Source organism: Onychostoma macrolepis, chromosome 25 (assembly GCF_012432095.1).
Source record: "Onychostoma macrolepis isolate SWU-2019 chromosome 25, ASM1243209v1, whole genome shotgun sequence".
Lineage (NCBI taxonomy): Eukaryota > Metazoa > Chordata > Actinopteri > Cypriniformes > Cyprinidae > Onychostoma > Onychostoma macrolepis.
Genome location: NC_081179.1, coordinates 5,594,267 through 5,618,137, shown reverse-complemented (window position 1 = coordinate 5,618,137; position 23,871 = coordinate 5,594,267). Strand labels below are relative to the sequence as shown.

General features: G+C 38.1%; 1 protein-coding gene across 1 annotated transcript in view; it reads right to left on the bottom strand.

Annotated features, from left to right (window-relative positions):
* plxnb2b (plexin b2b) overlaps positions 1-23,278 on the bottom strand; it is a 202,569-nt gene extending 179,291 nt beyond the window's left edge. Inside the window, 1 exon segment of the mRNA XM_058766494.1 lies at positions 22,978-23,278. The gene's annotated coding sequence lies outside the window, so the exon portion shown is untranslated.
* Positions 23,279-23,871: the final 593 nt, after the last annotated feature.

The following is a 23,871-nucleotide window of genomic DNA, read 5'->3' as shown; positions in this document are numbered from 1 at the left end:
TAAAAAAAAAAAACTCATTGTGCTCATTGTTTTAAAAAAAAAAATCAGTGTAGAAAAATTCAGAATCCATTGTCGAAAAGCAAGCCCAGAAAATTACTGCTTTTTTGCATTACCTGCACAAATTTGTGTAGGAAACTCTGTGCAATCTCATTCAAATTTGGGAAATGGACTTAAACTTGAGCTGAGAGTACACTTTGTCTAACTAAAACCATTATCAAATTATCCAAAATATTTAATAACCAAACATAAATAAAGCAGAAATCTTTGAAAGACAGCTGTCCCAATTCTCTCAGGTTCAGATTCCTGTGCGTCTACACTCAAGCGACGGATGTTTTCCTGAGTAGCATTGTCCGTGCATGTGTCATGGCGGTGCAGTGTGAAACAGATCTAACATGTACTGAGGATGACAGGAGAGACAGAGATGCCAGACCAGGTTGAGGTGTTTTCACTGAGATGTTTGCCTCTCATCCCAACGTTCCTCACGGCAGAATTTCATTCCAAATGCAACAAGAGCGAAAACAAGCCAGGATTCAGGCAGACTTTCACCCTCACCTCTCATTAGAGGAGAAATATTGTTGTAAACGAGAGAGGCGTGTTCGCAGCATTAATATGAAGAGAAATAATCTGATTTATTGGCCCACAGCTACAAATTATCACCAGCCAAGAACACACACGCTGACAAAAACCGCTCTAATTGATATTCCGAACTGACTTTGTTAATTAAAGCACTGATTATCGTGCCAAATGGGTCATGACAACTGGAGGCGATGGCTTGTCCTTTAAAAGCAATTGTTAAATTTGTAACAAATTGTCTCCGTTCCCAAGAGTCCTTATCGGAGGTGACGTGACGAGTAAAGGAAACACTGTGCTCAAAGAATTCACTCTAAAACCACTTTAATATACCAAACACCAACTGCATGTTCAAATATGCCTATGTTCCTAGTGTAAAGTATGCCAAAAACAGCACATCAAATGACTGCAGTAGTGTGGTATCAGTAGAACAAACAGAGGCTGTGTCATCATGGTGAATCTAGTACGCATTCATACTGCACATCTGCATATTTTTTATTATTAAAAGTAGAAAAGAATGTTTTTCATCAAATGCAGCACATAGTCAAAACATGCAAGTTCGGCCACTGCTCAGGTCTCATTTCTAAACATCTTTTAAAACATTTTATTTAGTGTCTAAAACATTATAATTTCTTATTTTTTTGTCAACTAAACTATAAGTCGAATCACATAAAATCCAAATTATTATGCATATCCAACTCAAATCGGTTTAGTTTTCTGTAGCATGCACAGGAAAAAGACTTAAAATGTGGCTTTATTTCTTATTTTCACTCTATGACAGAAACAAACATTCAAGCATATGCCACCCTTTCCCATTTTTACATTTAAAACAAATGTGTTTGGAAGTGGATACTGACCTCACAGTAAACATAACCGGTAACAAAGCATGCGCTGCTTATGAAAAACCTAGATAAATTTGCATTAATAATATGATGACCAATATGAATGTGCTATAAAAAGTGAACAGAACAGAAAAAATAATAATAATAACATTATTCAGGTAAGAAAACATGTATTAAAAAAGGAATAAAATTTTTTTTTAAATCCGAGAAATCAGATAAATATAATAATCAGACAGATAAGTAAATAAAGGTGTCCTTGTTACAGTGTAATTATACCTTTAAGTACAGAGTAATATTAATTAACTGCATGTACTTAATATATGGTTAGGGTTACTTGCATGTAATTATGCATAATTTATTGTTATTATCATAGTAAGTACATGTAACAAGGACACCTTAAAATACCATAATCTGATTTTTATTATAATTTTCTAATTAAAGCTGCAGTCCGTAACTTTTTTTGTGTTCAAAGTTTACAAAATTTATATAATAACCGAGTACACCATGAATCCATTTTCCAAACCGTGTTTTTGGCTTGTCCTGAATCACTACGGTACACCTATAATAAGTGGTTATAGTCGGACTATTTTAGACTGGTTCGGGTAGGTACCGCTGCGGAGTAGCCCGGTACCTGCGTGATTTGTCTTAGACATAAACAGAGAGAAGTAGCTCCGGCTACAATTTTCTTCCGCAAGACGCGAGCAGTTCTGTTTATTAACCGCTAGAGCGCCAGAAATTACGGACTGCAGCTTTAAGAAAAGAAAATTAATAATAATGTTGTTGCATACAGAGCCTTAAAAAAGCAGCATGATATAACGCTTTATTCCTATCTATAGCACAAACAGCTATAGAGATTTGTTAAATATTAAAGTTAAAAAAAAAAAAAAAACCTTACACAGTGATTCTTGTCATGACTAATAAATATAGAAAGCTTTTCAAGAGCTTCACTTTTCTCATTGTTGAGTAAACTAAAGCAAAGATGAGCATCTTCAGTATTAGGTCTCTAATGGAATCATCAGGCAGATGATATACAAAGACTTGCAACGAGTGTGTAGTTAGTGTGAGACTTAGAGGCCCGTCTACAGTTTGGCCTCAAGCCTTTCTTTTATTGGCCTCTGAGAGCAAGAGAGAGACAGAAAAAGGCTAACGCTAAGATAAAATGTTGCGTTCAGAGCTTGTTTTTGAGGTCGAGTGACACAGAGGACATTCAGAGAGCTTAGTTTGAGCTCTTGACGTAAATAAAAAACATGCCCGGCTTTTGATAAAACCACTTGACGCGTGTGGATGCAGATGAGACGAGAGCTGTGGTTTGAAATGAAGCGGGGGTATCCGTGCCCTTGTCCTGCGACCGTGACTCCGCGCGGTCATCACTGGAGGAAACAACTCCCCGCTCGTTGCTGGAAAGAGATGAGACGATCGCCGTCAGCAGGGGTCCGGACCCCCCTCAACCGGCTCTACTAATCACAACGGTTAGATTGGCACCTCCACGCGTCCCGTAGCTGGTAACAAGATCGCTTCCTTTGATACACCAGCACGCCTGAGGGAAATGTGCGGCAGACACAAACACGCTCTAATGCGCTTCCGCACGTGCTCGGCTCAAGGACGGTCCTTCTCGTAGAGGCGAGGGCCGCGGAGACGCAGGTGAGATTGGATCGAGACTGAATTATTGATCAGCTAACAGATTTAGCGATGAGGAATTCATGGATCCGTCTGCTACATACTCCCCCCTCGGGCTGGGGAACAAAAACCTCGGTCCAAGAAAGAATTCACAGGATTTATAAAAGCAAAAAGAAATTGGGATTGTGAACGTGTGAGCTAATACTCGGGTAAACAAAATCGATCGGCGTTGTTGTGAATGAAAACAGCAGCCCCGATGTTTGGCTCCAGCTTTCAGTCAGAGCTCTTGTCGGTTGAAATCGAATCCTCAGGTCTTGAAACCTATCAGCGAGAGAAAGGTCTTGCCGCTGGGCTCGACAGGGGGGCTAGCCACACCATTAGCCTCTCCACCGCAATTACTTCTGGAGTCGCTGCGTTATTTTTAGTTAGTCACTTAAAGCGCGTTCTTATAGAAGCCATTTAACCCAGCAGGAGTTTTGACCCTTGCACTTAAAAGACGGGACATTGCGGTAGAAATCAAAAGTGCTTCACAAAGCATCCGTTTGTCTGGGGCTTGTGAACGAGTCCTCAGGCTAAGCTCTGGTCACTCTCTCAGTCACTGACTGCATGTCACACAGTGCCGGCGTTTTGTTTAATGAGCTTACAGGGAGATTTCTAACGAGATCTGGTGTCATTGAGGAAAGCGGCCAGCGCAGACCCAATTTGGAGGTTGAGTTTGTGCCAGAAATCCAGCCAGTTTCTTGTTCGGATGTTTTAAATTGGGGTGGAGTTTGTTAAAAGTGCCAATGGGAAAGTACAAATGCAAATGAGATCTGCGTAATAACTCAGAGTATCGTTTCTCCAAGATTCTTTAGAGAGCAAATGGAGACTTTTATAATGAGAAAAAGGTCCTGTAATCTCACATTTTCTTCAGATGAGATCTGTCTCAAACATCAGAGATCTCAATATGAACTCAAATCCAATGCCAAACATTCTCAAACTATTCCAAAAAGAAAAGGTTAGAGATCTCAATATCAACTCTAATACTTCATCGAATCCAATACCAAATAATCTCATACTTTTCCAAGAAACAAACATCAGAGATATCTTAATATGAACTCAAAAACCTAATCAAATTCAACACCAAATAATCTAAAACTTTTTCAAGAAATTGTCAGAGATCTCATTATCTATAAATAATATAATATATATAATCTCAAAATCTTCAAAAAGCAACTGTTAGTGATACGTCTCAAATTAAATATCAAATTATCTCAAACTTTTCCAAGTAGTAAATGTCAGAGATCTTAATATGAACTCAAGTCTCAAATCCAGTACCAATCTTAAACTTTTTCAAGAAAACATCAGATACAAACTCAGATAAAATACCGAATGATCTGAGCTGCAATTCGTTTCATTATCTAACTCTAAACTCTTACTGTATGTCATTAATAGTCTCATTGTGACCTTTTTTATTTTTAAGGAGAAACATCTGAGACCAAGCTGATATTCAAGGAGACCGAACTAAGAACTCCATTAATACTTACATGGGTACATCGAATACTCATAACACACATATTTCAAATCCACAGAAGCATCTAACACAGATTTCAAGTCATAAAAAGGTGTTTTTTTTTTTTGTCTTGTCAAATAACCTGAATTCCAAGAACAGCAGTGAAGAACTTCTCAACTCCGAGAAAAACCCATAATCACCTCAGATTCAAATTTCTCACACTAAAACCCTGAGAATGTCTGAGAGGAGACACAATATATTGTGGATTATGGTGAAGTATCATCCACCCCCAGACCAATAAAAGCATCTCCGCAGGAAAACCGAGGAACTTCAGGTGAAGCTTCTGACTTATGTTCACCAGCAGCGTTCGATAAGTTCAGACTTTACTTTTCATTGGAAGGTCATAGAATCGTTAACAAAAAGCTGAAATGAGCCGTCGATGTTTTGCATACTTCCATAACAGTCACATTAAGGATTGAATTGTGATTTGTTTTTGAGAGGTTAAGCAAATTATGGTAGTGAAAGTACATGATGAAAAGCAGGCTGTTTTCATTACTACTGCATATAAACAACATCCGTCACTAAACAAGGAGGAAGGATCAAGTTTATGATGGTTGGAAAAGTAACCGATCCACCCAAAAACCGCCTGTAAAAAGGAGAAACAAAGGAGGGAAGTTAGCTGTTCTCTAAATATCCCAACAGATGCAATTATTAAACTCAATATGATCAGCATCAAAGTCTACAAAGAAACTAGTTTTGAAATCCTGGTAGGCCCAAACATGACGAGTCTGATTTAGCCGATTAGCAGACAAACAAGCTAATCTTGTGCAGACGAGCCTGCCCGCATTTCCTGAGAGAGCATCTGGAAAAGCAAAATGCTTATTTCCCATTTAGCCATGTGTTAGCTTAGCGCCAACAGCGTATGATAGCTGCTTTCAGGAGCCAAGAGCTCAGTCGTAATGCTTCCCGAACCCACCACAGCCCTTCTAAAGCTAATCACGATAATTAAAGGTCTGAACAGCAACAGATTAAAATGATGTTAACCTCAAGCACATGCTAACACCTAAACTGGAACTGTCTGTGCATGGGTTTGAAAAGTGGGTTATTGTGTGTAAAACACAACTGTGTGGCATTGCATCAAATGCAGGGTAACGTGTTTTTAGCATCTGTGAGCGGTTGTTAGCGTGTGTTTAGACATGTTTATGGGGTCTGCGGCACAGACTGTGATGTCATTTGCTTAAAGGCAACCATTTGTTTGAGTTTAAATTCAAGAAACTAGTCCACAGAGACTGAAGCTTTGCTGAACGCCAACTCTGTATTCTGGGATGCCGCCTAAAGGCAAAGGATTCTATAGCGTTAGCAAAGACCTGGGATGTGAAATATACAAAAGAAAAAAAAAAATCTCACACATCAAAGTGAAACAGAGCAACACTTGTGTATTCAGCATAGTTTTACAAAACAGTACTGTGGTATTACCATAGTTTTTGGGTATGTAGAAAGCTAAAAGCATAGTAGGCCTATATTTTGATATTAGCATGTAGGCCTAATACGCTCTTTCCATTTAAAAAAAAAAAAAACTACCACACCAAAAGTAGTCTTGCTATGTTTTTTTTGGGACACATACCATGGTAAATCCATGCATGTGCCATGTCAAAAGCCTACTGTGGTCATACAATGATTGTATGATGGTAATACTATTGTACATTGAATTATACCATGGTATTTACCAAAAAGTACCATGGTATTACCACATTTTTTTTTAGCACAGATACAAAACTACTACCATAGCATTTTGGCACACTTTTATGCACATTTCATTCAATATACATTTATACTTCCAAGAAAGTACCATAGCCTTGCCGTGTTTTTGGGATGTTTACCATGGTAAAACCATGTTTGTGGACATATACAAAGTTAACGCTGTGCCATCCCTCACAAAAATTACTGTGGAGGTATCAGGTGGCAATACTATGGTTGTTTGAAAGTATACCATAGTACTGCAATTCATGTATACCAAGGCAAAGTTGTTCCATCTACACAAAAATATTGTAGTGGTATCAGCTGGCAATACTGAGGTTGTTTGAAATATACCATTGCATTGCAATGTACCATGATAAAACCATGTTTTTGGACATGTACCAAGCTAATGTTGTACCAACCTCGCAACAATACTGTAGTGGTATCAGATGATAATACTACAGTAGTTTGAAATATACCATAGTACTGTAATTCATATACAATGGTATTTGCCAAACAGTACTGTGGTGATACTGTGTGGTTTTTTTGGACGTACTATGCTAATTCTAAGGATAACAATGTTACTCAAAATACTATGGTAGTACTATAGTAAATATCCAAAAAAAAGAGAAAGAAACATTTTTGTGCGCAAAACGTACTATAAATACTATGGTACACAAATTAGTACCATGGTAAATTTGAAAGTATTTACCTGTAGCTGTAGCACTTTTGGTAAACAGGTGTAAACAGCGGGACAGGCATGAGAAATGAGTGTTTATATAAAGAGCCATGGGTCAACATGGCTGAGTCTTGACCCAGATGAGTCAGATGGAGAGGGGTGCGTGTCCGATCGGATCAGTCTACACGCACCCGAACGGCTGGAGACACACTGAAGACACACAACTGTAATGACACCATCAGCGTAGCCACGGATCCGAGGACGGATCCTGGGCCCGAGGCACCACGACAGCCAGATAAGGGAGGGGGAGAAAAATACAAAAAGAGAGCTTAACAAAAGACTGAAAAACAGAAGGGAAGTGAAACCGTGGGGATGTGAGGAACAAGAAAATTAGGCAAGGAATATGAATAAAGCACAAAACGGCCAGAAGGAAGTGTTTTTGACTCATTTACATGCTTCTCTTTCATTTAAAGCTGAAGTGTGTAATTTTTTTTAGATGTTAAAATGCTTTCTTCTGTCCCAGTTTAATATGCCGAGACGACTATAAGCAAGACAAAAGTCTATTGGTTTGAGCATCTCGACCAGAATGGCTCAATCAATGGTGATGATTGGATGGTTGGTTCTGTTTGGCTGACCAATGGCAGACAAGAGGTCCTCAGGTGTTAATTTTTCAGCCCTTATTTAGTGATGCTACTTTTACACTCTTCTCCTTTAAAATGTTTTTTTCAAAAACGGTACTGCACTCTAAAAATACCTACACCTAAATTCAAGATTTATGTAATTATTTGCATATAAAATTTCCATCCATTTGGATTACACGGTTTTAAAATGAACTATTAAACTTAATGTAGGGTAACCATACATCCTCTTTTCTTCAGACATGTCCTTTTTTTGGACCTAAAAAAAAAAAAAAAAAAAAAAAAATGCGCCCGGCCAGGATTTCTAAATTGCCCAAAATTCAATTAAAAAAAAATTCAACTACGCGGGACTGTTTTATTTATCCCCCTCCTGCTGAATTTCTGACCATTGCTGCGTGCAGTGGCGCCTGCAGATGTACGGCTGTACGCACTGTGCGTACCATGAGCGCTCAGACTGTCCTGAGATTTGCCCCACAAACATTTCAGCAGTAAATTATAGGCCCGTTTGTCCCGTATTTCTGTCGACTGAACCAGCCATGCCATTAATAATGAATGTATCAGTCTTTTGCATGCCAAAGTCAATTTCTGCTCATAAACATTGCGTCAAATAGAAAGAGAAAATCGTGCTACATGCACTTTCATGAGATCGGGTTAGACTACAACAATTAATTTGTAGCCTATTTTACAAATGGGAATACAACGAATTCATGACAATGTTTTACATTCAAGCTACCCGTAAAAGTGAAAAGTTCTTTAAAATCATCTGGAATGCAATAAAGTAATTTTTAAAGCCGTTTTGCTGCATGGATTAAAAATAGGCTAATAAATAATTCACATATCAGACAAAATTGCATTGCAGAAAATCAATTTTAAGGAAATTCTAAGGAATTCAGAGCAGAATATAATCAGGCCTGTTTTAGGCTTTTCCTTATTTTTATATTTTAGAAGGTGATGCAAAATGACTCGCCATCTCCTCATTGGACATGCCTTTAGAGAGAAATGCATCTTTACGGATTACATAATGAAAGGGTTTTTGTTTTCGATTTGAATTATTTCGTTTTAAAGTAGTAATTTAAAGCATTCTATAGATATATTTATCATATTTGTGACTCAATTCGTTGAGTTTCGGTTCATCATTGTGAAGCGCTCCTATTCAAGACGAGACGGCAAGCGCATCTGTTTTCCTATTTATTTTAATAAAAGCACAACGTTTTGTTGATATTGTGAATGCACACAAATAACAGTAGACCCGTTACAGTTCCGAATGATGCATTACTCTTACCTTTTATAAGCAAAAATTACGGCATATTTTAAGTTGTTTCCACTATCAAGAAAAAAATGCAAGTGACCGCTCTGGTGCCTCCATGTCCTGCAAAGTGCGCTTCAGCTTCCACTCTTCACACAAACGATTAGATATGCACCTAGCGCACATTTATATAGTTCAAACATTTAAACTAACATTGTGATATGCTTGAACTGTTTCTATATCTATAGATTGTATTTTAAGCAAGTCGTGATGATTTGAGAAGGATAAATTGATCACTGTCTGCCGCTGGCCGCTTGGTCGTTTTCTTAAAAAAAAAAAAAAAAGAACCCTTACACTTAACGAACAAAAAGTGCTCCAAAAGTTTTTATAAATTAGCTTCATAAAAAAACGAAACGAATCTCATCAAGTTTATTAGTTAAATTAATTACCGTGTAATCAAAATGAACTGAAATTTTATATGCAATTCCATTACACAAGTCTTAAATATTTTTGAGTGCATACACTACACTCTTTTAAAAAAATATGAAAAAGCAAAAGGAAGGAAGAAAAAGAGTCACTCAGATGTGCCGTTGCAGAGGCCAGGAAGCAAAACAACAAACACATTGAAAATCAAAGGCCTCGTCGTCTCGGAGCAGCCACCTCTCTCTCTGTCTGGTTTCATGCACATAACTGGAATTCCTGGATGGGAATCAGCTCAGGAATGTTTCCGCAGAGAGTCCCAGAGCAGCACAAGGATTCCCCTCCACCTCCGCGAGCCCGCGGCCTGCTGCTAAAGCCGTCAGGGTCACCTCCAAACACACGTCTGGGTCTCTGCACGCGCTACAGGCACCAGAACCACTGCTAGTCTGGAAGTATAGACTCACCTCCCCACGTTACAAATGACTGTCATCAGTGGTATCACAAATAAAGGTCATGACCTCAAGAGCTCATAGAACAGGGAGATTAGAGGTCTCATTACAGAACAATGCTTTCAATTACAGATGGATCGCAGATCTATTCTGTAGTTCTAAATGAAAAAAAAAAAATGGAAAAAAAGAGATGCTATTAACCTTATAACGTTTTGTAACTGATGGCAAAGCCACAACATAAATATTTATTTTGAAAAGTTATTTTATACATGTCACCGGTAATAAAGCTACAACATATCCAGTATTTTCTAATAGCACAATATTCCACCTCCTCCTTTGGCAACCAACTCAACTCCTCGCAGACTTCTTGCCAGGTTGCCCCTCCTTCTTTCAGTCTTTTTCGCTCAGGTTGCCATGACCTTGGTTTCCAGCTGTTTGGAAAGTATCTGACCCTTCACTCATGCATTTTTGGCTCCGCCGGGACTCGTCTATTCCATAATTAACAGCCTGGAGAATTTCCCCCTCCTCAACATGCTAAGAAACCCCACAAACATCGCCCGCACCGCTGCCACGTGGAATCCCACATTATGAGAAGTGTAGTGTCAGTAATTAAAAGCAATCTCTGTGTGAGGCGAGCGCTCAGTTTGAAGATTGAACAAGACATTACTCAGATCTGTAGAAATGAATTACACCCTTCAGTGCCCAAGAGAACTCCTCGCTGGAATGGGGGGAAAAAAGAAACAAAGGTGAAGGAATGGCGATGTCACGCGCATCACCCGGATCTATCATTTTGCACTTATCCGTTTGACTGAGGCGGGTTCAAGCGGAAAATCTCTCTGCGTGCAAAGATAAATAAAGCACGCTTCAGTTCACCTGAGCTTATGAAATAATACCCCAACCCACCGTTAGTTAATCTGTGCTGGAAATATTTTGGCAGCCTTAATATAACATCAAACTGTCCGACGAGTCTGATTTTTCTTCTGATAATAGGCAGGCCCAGACGTCATCTGGGGACACATTTTGGTGCAGTTTTCATTTCTGAAGGCAAATTATGAATTAGAAGTGTACAAATAAGGAAATGTCTTTCAGCAATAATTTTCTTGACATTGTAGCCAATAACTGATAAATGCCCAAATAAATAAAGCTGAAACTACTCATTTGTAAGCTACATGTAAGTTTAGGCATCACAACACAAATGTGACCTTGGACCTAGGGCTGTGTTCAATTAATCGAAATTCAGTTTCGATTGTGATCTCCAACGATTATGAAAATACAGTAATCAAGATAAAAACGATTATTGCGCCCTGTTTCGCCCCCTTTCCAGCGGTGCTCATTCGTTCCTCAATAAGAGCCCAATTTCACGTGCAAATCAGTAAAATCATGTAACGAGACTTTTGCAAAATGGGACGTGCTTGATTTGTTGATAAATTGATTAGATTTATGTTTTTAAACTTGTGCTTCCTTGGGAAGATTAGGCTACTCTGTATGCACTCAGAGACAGAACACAACACGGACATTTCAATTCATCTTTTAGCGCCTAAACGGTCAAATACATGCAAAAATGTGTCAAAATGCGGCGCTTAGTGATTATTCACGTAAACCCTCGTCGGTTATGTCATTAACGAACAAAGAGTTGAGAATGAAAATACTTGTGTAACAGTAAATTGGACCCGTGCGGCTCTTAAAGGGCCAGGGTGCTATTTTCGTGGGGAAGTCGTGGCCTAATGGTTAGAGAGTCAGACTCGTAACCTAAAGGTGAGGGGAGTGAATGTACAGCACTCTCTTCCACCCTCAATACCACGACTGAGGTGCACTTGAGCAAGGCACCGAATCCCCCAACTGCTCCCCGGGCGACACAGCATAAATGGCTGCCCACTGCTCCGGGTGCGTGTTCACGGTGTGTGTGTGTTCACTGCTGTGTGTGTGCACTTAGGATGGGTTAAACACAGAGCACAAATTCCGAGTATGGGTAACCATACTTGGCCACATGTCACGTCCCTTTCACCCCTTTCCCCTTTTCCTGCTCCGACTGTGTACTTAATATTAATCAAACAACAAAAGACAAATTCATAATCACTCACTGCTCTTGACTGAAGGACTTTCGTAGCTTTTGTATGAAACAAAGGAAGTTTAATTCTTATAGTAAAGACTATGCTGTTTCATTTTACATTAGGTTATTTAATTTCTCTAGTAGGCTGTTAACTGAATAGCTACTTTAAACTTGCATTTAAAAAAGCACGGTTTGTTTCATTTGTATCTTTTTTTATTTTATAATTCTATTGTATTATTTTGCTTTTTTGATTACTGGCAGTTTAATTATTTTCAATAATTTTGAGGACCTTTTTTGTTGTTGTTGTTGTTTTTAACTAATATTAGTTACTCTGCTATTCTGCTGTGGTATTGAGAATTGTGATATTTCGCTGGTCTCTAAAATGTAGATGTCATAGCAACCTTATTTACAAAAAATATATATTTGATATACATCACTATCTTTAAATAAATCTTTCATATAAAGTTTTGGTCATATGGCCCACTAATAATCGTTTTAAATAATCGTGATTACAATATTGACCAAAATAATCGTGATTATGATTTTTGTCATAATCGAGCAGCCCAACTTGGACCACAAAACCAGTCATAAGGGTCCATTTTTTGAAATTGAGATTTATACATCATTTGAAAGCATTTCCATTGATGTATGGTTTTTGTTAGGATAGGACAATATTTGGCTGAGATACAGCTATTTCAAAATCTGGACTCTGAGGGTGCAAAAATATCAAAAATATTGAGAAAATTGCCTTTAAAATTGTCCAAATGAAGTCTTTAGCAATGTATATTACTAATCAAAAATTAAGTTTTGATATATTTAAGGTAGGAAATTTACTAATTATCTTCATGGAACATGATCTTTACTTAATATCCTAATGATTATTGGCATAAAAGAAAAATCAATCATTTTGACCCATAAAGTGGCTATTATATATATTATATTGGCTATTTCTACAAATACACCCATGTTACTTATGACTGGTTTTGTGCACTAGGGTCACAAATAATCATTTTAAAATTTGCCATAGAAATAGCAGAAGAAACTAATAAATTAATTAAAAAATAAATAACTAAACAAATCAATTGCTTGTATGTTACTTGTGAATGTAGGCATCACAACATAAGTTATTTTTGAAACCTGCTATAGAAATATAATATAGAAATATTACTATAAATATTAAACTATTATTATTATTATTAATAATAGTAGCAGCATTATAAAAGCATTGATAATAAATTTTGATACTAATAATAAAATAAATATTATAATAAAAAAAACAAAGTTAAACATTAAATCTTTTTAATAATTAAAAAAGGTCAAATGTATAATTATTAATTAATCGTAACTTAAAATAAATAATCATGTAAAAACAATCATTAAAATATCAAATAGACAATTATTAGATAAATAATAATAAGTACTAAACAGACATTTAACTATAAAGAAGCCATTATCATTCAATAACCGATAAGGTGCCAATGTGTGCATCTCTACAATGAATTTAAACATGGTCAAATTTATTTAAAAATCTGCACTACACTACATATTTCAATAGCAATAATAATTTTAAAAAGACAAATTAAACAATTAATATGCATTTTAAATCATTTTAAATTTTAAAAAAGGCATTATCAGACAATAACCGATATGGTGCGGATATGAATTTAAAAATGGTAAAATGTATTAAACCTGAGACCTACACTCTTATAGGTAGCTGAAAGCATTCTTAATAACAAGAATAACTTAAAAAGATATAAATAAAGAAAATAAATGACATTAAAAAAAATAATTAAATAATCAGTCTAAAACCGATATGGTGCTGGTATGTGCATCTCTATGAATTTAAACATGGCAATATGTATTAAAGCTGAGAATTACACTCTTATGGGAAGGGATGGACAGTATTTCAAATACATGTATTTGAAATAGAAAATACTATTTTGTATTTAAATTAGTGGTGGGCCGTTATCGGCGTTAATGTGCTGCGTTAACGTGAGACTCTTATCGGGCGATAAAAAAAAAATATCGCCGTTAATCTATTCTCAAAGTTGGGTTGGGAGCTGGGTCTATACTACGCAAGCTATGATGACTTTCACCTTGATATTTTAGCGCGGATGTATACCTAGTCGAATTGCACTGTAGGGGGCGAGAACGAGTCTTCGAACCTGTGTGTATGCGTGCTAACATGGATGCAGCTATGAAGCCGCCGGGTTTGTTTCAGGGAAAATTTATTTTTAAGAAGCTTCCCAATGGAAATCGGCAAGTCATTTCTATCTCTACGTTACATGGTCGCGCTCTCTGTATCGCGCACAGCGGAGTTCCGCCCCGGTTCGCGCACACACACACACACACACACACACACACACACACACAAACAAACGTAAGCGCACACACAAGTGAGCACACTCCCACTCCTATTTGTAAGTATTAAGCCGCAAAATGTCTATTTAAATATGACTTCTGCGTGTCTCTGTGTTAAGGTTTGTTTACTCATACAGAAGACCGCGTGACGCTTGCGGCGATATTAACGTGTGCCCTCTCATTAAATGAGGACATAAATACATGAACAACATCTCCAGAACTGCTCTGAGAGTCACTTCATGAGCATTCGAGCGTTTCATTTGAGAAAAACTATCCTCGTACCATATACACAGAAATGTAAAGGTATTCACGGCAACCCATCAAAATAAAAGTTCGGTTTTACTTGAAGACATTGGGCAGAACGTAATAGGCTACTACTACTAAAACTATTAAAACCTTATCTTTAAGGAATAATCATACAATGTCTTCAATGTTATTATCAATATTAAATTCTTGATGACTGCTAGTTGTTTACTACTAGTAGTGAACTTATTCTGATCTACTTGGCAGAATTCAAATGAGCCATTTTAATCTAGATTAATTCCAAGATTACAGTGAGATTAATCTAGATTAAAAAAATTAATCTATGCCCACCACTAATTTAAATACATTTAATCTTAGTATTTTTGCATTTTCAAAATACATAAAATACTTTTTGCCAATCAACCTCTTCATTAGATGCATGTATTTGAAATACTGCCCATCCTTGCAGGAAATATAAGAAATAGACTTGCAGTCTAATAAGAAAGTTGATTGGCAAAGTACCAAATGTATTTTGAAAATACAAAAATAAAATGTATTTAAATGCAAAATACATTTGATTTTTTTCGAAAGGTATTTAAATACAAAATAGTATATATATATATATATATATTCAAATACTGCCCATCCCTGCTTATGGGTAGCCGAAAGCATTTTTAATAGCAAGAATAACTTAAAATAATACTACTAAAATGATCTAGATCTTTGTGAATGACGGGTGTCAAAGTCTGTGGAAATCTACAGGGCTTTGTGCACAGTTCTGCAGGCGCCAATAATAGGCAAAAAAAAAAAGAGCCCATTTAAGTTTTGTTCTCTTGAATTACACCACTCAACCAGAGTTTCCAACACAGAAAGTAACAGCTCGTGCCTGAAAACTTTCTGTCTAATCTAACAAAAGGGCGTGTTTGGAATTGGTGCCGTTCAAGTGGAAGCCGACTGGATTTTCCACTATAATAGTCAAGGACCTGGCAGTTTCCCAGAATGAGGCAAGTCTTAGACTAATTAAGGCTGTCAACGGAGGCTCTCCTTTTATTCACAAACCGGGTTTAATCCCCGCTTGCCCCATTTGCTCCAGAGGGAGCGCCCGCCTGGGCTCAGGCCAAATCTCTCTCCGTACAGTAGAGCGTTTCTGTGGGTTTGAGACGAATGCCATCGCTCTGTCTTGAGGGGGAGAGCGCTGGCTTTCTCACACACGGCTGTAATGTTACGCCACAGTCTCGGCCTGTGCTGATAGCGTGTTATGCTTGTAACGAGACTCTTTGAAGCAAAAGCCGGAGATCTTGTTCTCCTGCGGGCGAAGGTTTTGTGTGCATGTGCAAAAGTCCCTCCCACACATTCCAGTGTCTTATTTTCCCTAGAACACTGACTTTTTTTTTTACCCAGAATCCATCTGTGTGACCAGAACGAAGCTGAGGAAATGGTTTTGTGCCCATCAGCAGATGGTATGAAAAGAGAGGGAAAAAGATGGAGGAAGTGAAAGAACAAGAGTGGTGAAGACGACGTGATTTTCTTGGTTTAGTCAGCGTACAGAGGTATGTATATATACAGTGAGGAAAATAAGTATTTGAACACCCTGCTATTTTGCAAGTTCTCCCACTTAGAAATCATGGAGGGGTCTGAAATTGTCATCGTAGGTGCATGTCCACTGTGAGAGACATAATCTAAAAAAGAAAATCCAGAAATCACAATGTATGATTTTTTAACTATTTATTTGTATGATACAGCTGCAAATAAGTATTTGAACACCTGTCTATCAGCTAGAATTCTGACCCTCAAAGACCTGTTAGTCTGCCTTTAAAATGTCCACCTCCACTCCATTTATTATCCTAAATTAGATGCACCTGTTTGAGGTCGTTAGCTGCATAAAGACACCTGTCCACCCCATACAATCAGTAAGAATCCAACTACTAACATGGCCAAGACCAAAGAGCTGTCCAAAGACACTAGAGACAAAATTGTACACCTCCACAAGGCTGGAAAGGGCTACGGAAATTGCCAAGCAGCTTGGTGAAAAAGGTCCACTGTTGGAGCAATCATTAGAAAATGGAAGAAGCTAAACATGACTGTCAATCTCCCTCGGACTGGGGCTCCATGCAAGATCTCACCTCGTGGGGTCTCAATGATCCTAAGAAAGGTGAGAAATCAGCCCAGAACTACAGGAGGAGCTGGTCAATGACCTGAAAAGAGCTGGGACCACCGTTTCCAAGGTTACTGTTGGTAATACACTAAGGCGTCATGGTTTGAAATCATGCATGGCACGGAAGGTTCCCCTGCTTAAACCAGCACATGTCCAGGCCCGACTTAAGTTTGCCAATGACCATTTGGATGATCCAGAGGACTCATGGGAGAAAGTCATGTGGTCAGATGAGACCAAAATAGAACTTTTGGTCATAATTCCACTAAACGTGTTTGGAGGAAGAAGAATGATGAGTACCATCCCTACTGTGAAGCATGGGGTGGTAGCATCATGCTTTGGGGTGTTTTTCTGCACATGGGACAGGGCGACTGCACTGTATTAAGGAGAGGATGACCGGGGCCATGTATTGCGAGATTTTGGGGAACAACCTCCTTCCCTCAGTTAGAGCATTGAAGATGGGTCGAGGCTGGGTCTTCCAACATGACAATGACCAAGCACACAGCCAGGATAACCAAGGAGTGGCTCTGTAAGAAGAATATCAAGGTTCTGGCGTGGCCTAGCCAGTCTCCAGACCTAAACCCAATAGAGAATCTTTGGAGGAGCTCAAACTCCGTGTTTCTCAGCGACAGGCCAGAAACCTGACTGATCTAGAGAAGATCTGTGTGGAGGAGTGGGCCAAAATCCCTCCTGCAGTGTGTGCAAACCTGGTGAAAAACTACAGGAAACGTTTGACCGCTGTAATTGCAAACAAAGGCTACTGTACCAAATATTAACACTGATTTTCTCAGGTGTTCAAATACTTATTTGCAGCTGTATCATACAAATAAATAGTTAAAAAATCATACATTGTGATTTCTGGATTTTTTTTTTTAGATTATGTCTCTCACAGTGGACATGCACCTACGATGACAATTTCAGACCCCTCCATGATTTCTAAGTGGGAGAACTTGCAAAATAGCAGGGTGTTCAAATACTTATTTTCCTCACTGTATATATATATATATATATATATATATATATAGCACTGGAGCGATGATAAGGCCGTATGCTGCATAAAGACCCCTGGGCGGCACAGATCTGCGGCCAGCTGTTGATTAGCAAGCGTGAGAATGAATGCGATCTCACCTTATGCCCATCATTTCCCATGATGCTGTTGTAATCTGATGTAACTCAGGCCTTAGGGGAATCAGGGGACTTAAAACTACTCTCTCGACTTCACACGTCACCAAGATGGCATAATAGCTAGATTAAACCCGAAGATGAGGCCTTGTAGGACTGACTCACAAACCTAAAGACAATGAGGCGATAAGAGTGTAAAAGGAAAATTAAAAGTTAATTAAAAATTACAATTATAGCTGGTACTGATAAGTCAATAATTATTTTCATGTTATAAATCTACTCTACTTTGAAAAATAAAAATAAATAAATAAAAATTACACAAATATACATAAATGCTCCTTTTACAAATACAATTTTGTTTTGAAATTAGCTATAGAAATAATGGCTGATAATAAATAAATGTTTTGAAATTTAATATAGAAATATCTGCTGAAGTACATTAAAAATCCACAGATAACTAGTTTCAATAAAATTTGTTATTTTGACTAAATAAATGAAAAATCAAAACACTATAACTGGTATCCCAACATTTTAAAGTACAATATAAAAAACGGTATTCATTTTGAGATATGAAATATTACATTTAGCAGTGTTATTAAAGTTATCTGTAACTCTAAAATACACATTGAGGAAATAAGCATGCACAACTAAATATAAAATATCTACCCATACTGCAAAAAAAAAAAACACAATATCAGCCGATAACGATATGGTACCGATATATTGCGCATTCCTAATTCAGGGTTCGAACACATTTTTACCAACAAATTTCCATTACTTTTCCATGACTTTTGAGACAATATTCATGACCTAATGTTCCATTATTTTACAATAAGAATCTGTTCAAATTATCATAGCATATGTTAACTAAAATTAATGACTATTAATGCTATTGTTTGCTTTCTTGTTTTAGTAATAAATACAAGCTGCAACTGCGCTAGACTCCACACAAAGAACATATCACATCACTGAATCTTATCATTTATTTAACGCAGTTAAATGCAGGACCTGAATTTCGTTTTGGAAACTTTTCTCTTTCGCAACTCGCCATCGGCCGTCATTTTGAGTTTATTTTTGCCGCTTAAAGGCAACAAGCTGCACTTTAGAGCCCTGTATTGGACACGCGCCTAGCACACATTTATCTAGGTTAAACGTTTAAACTATTTCTAAATTAACCGCACAGGAATCCGCCTCTGGAGCGCACGAGTACCGAATGGCTTAAAAAGAGGTGCAAATACATTTTTGTGACGATGCAACAATGACCCGATTAGGCAAGTGACAATTCTCGCCTTACTTTAGCCCGATTCACAACGGTTAGCTTATAATAGCCTAATGTTTTCTAGTTTGAGTGGTACGGGTAGGTTTTGGCGGGAAATTCGAGCATGGCACTGCATCATTTACGTCATGTCTATAAACAAAGAAGTTGTCCTGGCTACTAGGCTATTGCATATGAGGATCCTGCAGGTGACAGACCGTTTAGCCTTTTTTCACAGCAGCTAGAATAACTAAACGTAACATTTTGAAGGTGGAATTTCAATCAAGAAAGGATTATGTGTTTATGAAACACATGTGAATAAAATTAAATTATATTCCAGTTTTAAATGTGCTTCTGAATACAGATAGCCTTATTACACAAGATTTGTATTTTAAAGAAAACCAGTTCCAAGGGAGCATAGTTCGCTTTTTGGGTTAAAATAATTTCTTAATATGAAATTCGAATGGCATGACAATTAGATATTAGACTGTACAGAAATTGAAATCGACAGGCTAATACACACTATACTCATAGTCAAGCAATGCTGATGTTTTTAACATTAATAATTTGAGAATAAAGTATAACGATAATAATAATTTGCACGGTTTGATATGATATGAGCAAACCAATCTTTAGATTAAATCACCATTGGTAGCACGATTTATGGTAGTGTTTTTTTCCTCAGTTGGTCAGAACAAACATGGCAGACTTGTTACTTGTTCAGATGGCAATATATAGTAAAAATTCTTATTTGAGTCATATATTCCAAGACATAGGCTAGAATCTGTGATTGTGAAGTACAGTAAATATCCACACCGGTGCGGTGACTGACGGCCACACATTCACCTCAAAACATTAGATTCATCCGCGCTGGAACCATGCCAACTCACAACCCACGCAAGCAAGATAGTTCCACAAAAAGCTGCAATTCCAGGTTTTCAAACAGAGATGGCGACAAAGAGGCAAAACTTACGGACTGCAGCTTTAAATTTTAATAATCAAACGGGATGTATAATCAAGTGAATTTATAATACTTAATTTATACAAACTTCAGAATCATTTATTAAAAAAATTTACAATAATAATGCCCTATAATCTGTTTTATATATTTGTTGATTTATTGTTTGTTTGTTTTGTCCATTTTAATTTTTATAGATTCTGTGTTTTATGATTTAATACAACTTTATCAAAAATAAAATGTTAAAAATTCTGGTAATCAAACATAAGTGTAGAGTGGGAGTGTCCAATGAAATTTCGCTGTGGGCAAAACAAAGCATTCGAGTTTACAGTTAACAACATGTCTGTCACTTGCAGCAGTCGGACAGAAAACCTGGGAGAGTTGCAATTTATTCCATCAAATCGACTTTACCTAATTATTAGAGCATGCACTGTTAAATTGAAAACTATGAGAGGAATCTAAAGTAGAGGCTTCAGTGTCACTCTCTGGACTGAAACATCAGGACTGGGTTAAGAAACGCTTGCCAAACTATTTCAGAATATCCGTGCGAAAAAGCCATTTCAGAGCAGCCAGACTCAACACACCGGTACCCGAAAAAGCATCTGACTTTTCCAAGAATCTCCAGTATCAACATGCATTACTTTAAGTGCAGAGCAGGCTGACATGTAGAAGGCAACAAAAATGACTAATCAAAGATGCTCAGACTCAAGCTGGCAACACGAGTACATGCTTAAAAGCCTGTAATCGGCCAAACCACAGGGGAAAAAAGGAAGTATGGTGCCATTTCTTCTTTGGTGGACTATTCTGAATAATTTGTTGTTGATGGAAAACCAGGCCCTTCCGAAAAGAGGAAGTCATGGGTGCCGCCACAGAGAAAAAGGTGAATGTACGACATTAAACATCACAATCCTGCTTTCCTCCAGGCTAACATCAGACAAATGCTACTTCTTTATTTAGCTTTTGATAAACACAAGTGCTCTGGCCAAGTGCTTTCGCTGACAGCCCTGCAGGTGATTGTGGGTAATTGATGATTTCTAAACGTAAAACACAGGGACATTCGGAAGGTGAATGAAATCATTCAGCTCCATGTGGAGAGGACATTCATCACGCGTTTCGCAGCTCAGATAAGGGACAGTCGCTCTATTCTAAACGCTCGCAGGACGGCAGATAAGCCCGAGAGCTGTAGGCAGGAGCAGGACCTGATTTCACGCCGGCAACGTGGTTTGTGTGTGTGTGTGTGTGTGCGCGTGCGTGCGTGCACGCAGATGGTGTGTATTTATGAAGACGCTGCCTTTCGCTGTTGGGGTTGTTCTTTTCACCACACCACACCCACCCTCGGCTCCATTGCCCCCACATGGAGAACGATCCCAGCTAATCTGGCGCGTTTGTTTAAAGCATTTAATGAAGATAATCCCCCGGGATGTCTCCTCCCTTTCACTGCATAGAAATACAGGAGAGCCCAATAAAGACACAATTTAGAGGCACAACAAGGCAGTACAATGTGAGAGAAGCACAACTTCAGAGCTCCGGCTGAAAGGAGCCAGTGTGCAGAGATGAACAGCAGGATTTACACAGTTTAAGGGACAGAAAGCTCGTCCGGACCTGTTGTACTCTGTACTCGAGCGCACATGCGATGCAAGTGAATAATGTGGGAAAAACACGGAAAACGGAATCCTCTGATGTTAGACAAGCACAGTTTAACCTCATAAGTACAGAACAGACAACTAGTGTTTGTGAATCACAACACTGTGGACACTGTGGAAGAGCAAAGCCAAGACAAGACACACTATTAGCCAGATCCAACCCATTAAAAATCCATCATGTCCATTAAGACAAATCAAGGTCATAACTAGTAGTCGACACACAGGGGTTATAGCATAAATAATTCAATTAAATGGCAAATGAGACATGCATAAAATACTTAAATTGATATTCGGAATAATATTTGACTCAATTTCACTATGAATATTTTGGGGGGAAACTAGCTAATTAGGCTGGTTTGGAAGTAACTAACTTTGGTCATGGTCAATAAGAACACACAAAAATCTGACATATAGCCAACTCGTAAACCATCAAGACAGACAGACTTTATAGTTAATATTATGACTAAAACTGTTACTAGTAACAAAGGAAAAACATTTGTTGGCAGCAACAGTTACTCACCACTGCTGGGATAATGACTAGAGTAGCAAAATGTTAGTCATTATTGCTACAGTATCCAATGAATACAAACTAGCAGGGTTTGACTTATGGGGGTCGGGCTCCGAAAACCTCAAAATAGCCCAATTCAGAACAAATGGTTGAAGGTCTTAAAAAGATGTTTTCTTTTTCAATGCAAGTACGTTTTAACAGCGTTTGTAAACGTTTGAGTAGCCACAGAAGTAAACTAGGCTACTCTTAAGTACTAGCATCCAATACTTAACTGGGCGCAAATTTTGGGGGTTTGGGTTTTCTGAACCCATCAAAAAAAGTCAAAACAAAAGTTAGGTGTCTTAAAACTAAGTATTCATTTTTCATACAAGTAGTATATATATATATATATATAGGTTTGAACAACATTTCTGTACCACAAATGTAAGAATGCAAGTTAGTCCGGGAGTTAAACAGATGTTCGCTAGTTGCTTTCGCTTCCGCTTCACGTTCCTATAGCAACAATACGCCGCTCGAGCACTTTCCGTTATCATTACCGGACAGTATATCGACAAAGTAATCGTTACTAATCACTTAAACAGATTTACAAACAAACACAAAACGTCTTGAAGATAGCTGACGGTTAGCGCTAGGGGCGCCACGAGACATTGGCGTTATTGCGCGAGACGAACCTCAACCGATTGCAATCCGAAAACACCCACCTAAAAGTCACACACTAGTTCGTACACTGCATACTAGAGTCTGTTGAATACTTACTAGTGAAATCGAAAAAACATATTACATAAAAGTAATAAGGACATAAATAAATCCAAGCCAGTTTCAAGAAACGAATGTTAAATGTCTACCGACAACACATGAACCCAATCGGTACATCATCTCACATGCAACATGCGTCCGGGATACGCGTCCCGTCTGAAACCGAACACAACCGCGAACTGCTTTATGGTCTTTTGGAAGGTATATTCCACGTCAAACACACACATACAGATTCTCACCTTGGCAGTATTTGCAGCGTCCAGACCACGGATTCCCTTCAGACTGAGAGGAATAGATTCCCGGTGCACGGAAAGTTCACATGTCACTCACGCGCGGAGAGACAGAGATCTGCGGTTCCGGGATTCCCGTTACTAAATAACACACTGAAAGCTAGCTCCACGCCCAGGTATCTGATCACATGATGCATCCAGGTGTGACTGGAACACACACATACATCTACACACACCTGGAGGTCTGATCGCGCTCGCCTCCTCCTGCCCGGTTACGAACGGAGGAACGGAGCTGTGGTGTGTGTGTGTGTGTGTGTGTGTGTGTGTCTCCTCCCCTTCCCCGCGCTGAGAGCTTTAAACCACAGAACAAGCGAGGACCTGATGGAGGAGAGAGCTCGATCTTAAAGTGCTTTTAATATAGGGTAGATTAGTGAAAAGAGCATCTCTTCCAAATCAGTGATTACTTTTAAAGCTCTAGTCTGGCACTTATAATAGTACCATGGTATTCCTTTGTTTTTTGGCATGGTACCCATGGCGATACTATGTTGTTTTAGACATGTACAATAACAATACCATGTCTTTTCATGATGTGTGCCACTATAATATGGGACCCTAGTCCACAAAACCAGCCATAATTTTTTTAAATACATAATCTGAAAGCTGAAGAAATAAGCTTTCCGTTGATGTATGTTTTTTTTTTTAGGATATGACAAGATTTGGCTGAGATACAACTATTTGAAAATCTGGAATCTGAGGGTGCAAAAAAAAAAAAAAAAAATTCTAAATATTGAGAAAATCGACTTAAAGTCGTCCAAATTAAGTCCTTAGCAATGCATATTGCTAATCAAAAATTAAGTTTTGATATATTTCAATATAAAATAGATCATTTTGACTCATACAATG